This window comes from Phalangium opilio, unplaced genomic scaffold, assembly GCF_054372755.1.
Source record: "Phalangium opilio isolate 3A_F unplaced genomic scaffold, DU_Popi_V2 ptg000082l_1, whole genome shotgun sequence".
Lineage (NCBI taxonomy): Eukaryota > Metazoa > Arthropoda > Arachnida > Opiliones > Phalangiidae > Phalangium > Phalangium opilio.
The window spans coordinates 15858319-15860703 of NW_028324189.1; the positions used below are offsets into that span (position 1 = coordinate 15858319).

The 2385-nt window shown below is 46.5% G+C and overlaps 1 non-coding gene across 1 annotated transcript; it reads left to right on the forward strand.

The window, feature by feature from the left end:
• Positions 1-2035: 2035 nt before the first annotated feature.
• Positions 2036-2108, forward strand: TRNAN-AUU (transfer RNA asparagine (anticodon AUU)). Its single transcript has one exon. It is a non-coding gene; the product is annotated as a tRNA-Asn (tRNA).
• The last annotated feature ends 277 nt before the right edge of the window (positions 2109-2385 follow it).

The window sequence follows — 2385 nt, forward strand, 5'->3', positions numbered from 1 at the left end:
GCGCGTTCGGATGTTAATAGAAAGGTTGGTGGTTCGAGCCCACTCGGGAGCGGTGTTGTGAGATCTCAAATGTAACGTAAAAATCCAAAGTTTTTCCACAATACCTGACGACCATATGTTTTCTGAGCTTCCATGGCTCAATGGTTAGCGCGTTCGGCTGTTAATCGAAAGGTTGGTGGTTCGAGCCCAACCGGGAGCGGTGTTGTGAGATCTCAAATGTAACGTAAAAATTCAAAGTTTTTCCACAATACCTGACGAACATTTAATTTTTGGGCTTCCGTTGCGCAATGGTTAGCGCGTTCAGCTGTTAAAAGAAAGTTTGGTGGTTCGAGCCCACTCGGGAGCGGTGTTGTGAGATCTCAAATGTAACGTAAAAATCCAAAGTTTTTCCACAATACCTGACGACCATATCATTTTCGGGCTTCCGTGGCGCAATGGTTAGCGCGTTCGGCTGTTAACCGAAAGATTGGTGGTTCGAGTCCATCCGGGTGCGGTGTTGTGAGGTCCCAGATGTGACGTAAAAAGTCAAAGTTTTTCCACAATACCTGACGACCATTTCATTTTTGAGCTTCTTTGGCTCCATGGTTAGCGCGTTCGGATGTTAAACAAAAGGTTGGTGGTTCGAGCCCACCCGGGTGCGGTGTTGTGAGATCTCAAATGTAACGTAAAAATCCAAATTTTTTTTACAATACCTGACGAAAATTTAATTTTTGGGCTTCCGTTGCGCAATGGTCAGCGCGTTCGGCTGTTAAACGAAAGGTTGGTGGTTCGAGCCGATCCGGGTGCGGTGTTGTGAGGTCCCAGATGTGACGTAAAAGTCAAAGTTTTTCCACAATACCTGACGACCATTTCATTTTTGAGCTTCTTTGGCTCCATGGTTAGCGCGTTCGGATGTTAAACAAAAGGTTGGTGGTTCGAGCCCACCCGGGTGCGGTGTTGTGAAGTTTCAAATGTAACGTAAAAAGCCAAAGTTTTTCCACAATACCTGACGACCATTTACTTTTTGGGCTTCCGTGGCGCAAAGGTTAGCACGTTCGGCTGTTAACCGAAAGCTGGTGGTTCGAGCCCACTCGGGAGCGGTGTTGTGAGATCTCAAATGTAACGTAAAAATCCAAAACTTTTCCACAATACCTGACGAACAATTAATTTTTGGGCTTCCATTGCGCAATGGTTAGCGCGTTCGGATGTTAATAGAAAGGTTGGTGGTTCGAGCCCACTCGGGAGCGGTGTTGTGAGATCTCAAATGTAACGTAAAAATCCAAAGTTTTTCCACAATACCTGACGACCATATGTTTTCTGAGCTTCCATGGCTCAATGGTTAGCGCGTTCGGCTGTTAATCGAAAGGTTGGTGGTTCGAGCCCAACCGGGAGCGGTGTTGTGAGATCTCAAATGTAACGTAAAAATTCAAAGTTTTTCCACAATACCTGACGAACATTTAATTTTTGGGCTTCCGTTGCGCAATGGTTAGCGCGTTCAGCTGTTAAAAGAAAGTTTGGTGGTTCGAGCCCACTCGGGAGCGGTGTTGTGAGATCTCAAATGTAACGTAAAAATCAAAAGTTTTTCCACAATACCTGACGAACATTTAATTTTCGGGCTTCCGTGGCGCAATGGTTAGCGCGTTCGGCTGTTAATAGAAAGGTTGGTGGTTCGAGCCCATCCGGGTGCGGTGTTGTGAGATCTCAAATGTAACGTAAAAATCCAAAGTTTTTCCACAATACCTGACGACCATATGTTTTCTGAGCTTCCATGGCTCAATGGTTAGCGCGTTCGGCTGTTAATCGAAAGGTTGGTGGTTCGAGCCCAACCGGGAGCGGTGTTGTGAGATCTCAAATGTAACGTAAAAATTCAAAGTTTTTCCACAATACCTGACGAACATTTAATTTTTGGGCTTCCGTGGCGCAATGGTTAGCGTGTTCGGCTGTTAACCGAAAGGTTGGTGGTTCGAGCCCATCCGGGAGCGGTGTTGTGAGGTCTCAGATGTGACGTAAAAACTCAAAGTTTTTCCACAATACCTGACGACCATTTCACTCCTGAGCTTCCTTGGCACCATGGTTAGCGCGTTCGGCTATTAACCGAAAGGTTGGTGGTTCGAGCCCACCCGGGAGCGGTGTTGTGGAATCTCAAATGTGACGTAAAAAGCCAAAGTTTTTCCACAATACCTGACGACCATTTAATTTTTGGGCTTCCGTGGCGCAATGGTTAGCGCGTTCGGCTGTTAACCGAAAGGTTGGTGGTTCGAGCCCATCCGGGAGCGGTGTTGTGAGGTCTCAGATGTGACGTAAAAACTCAAAGTTTTTCCACAATACCTGACGACCATTTCATTCCTGAGCTTCCTTGGCTCCATGGTTAGCGCGTTCGGATGTTAAGCAAAAGGTCGGTGGTTC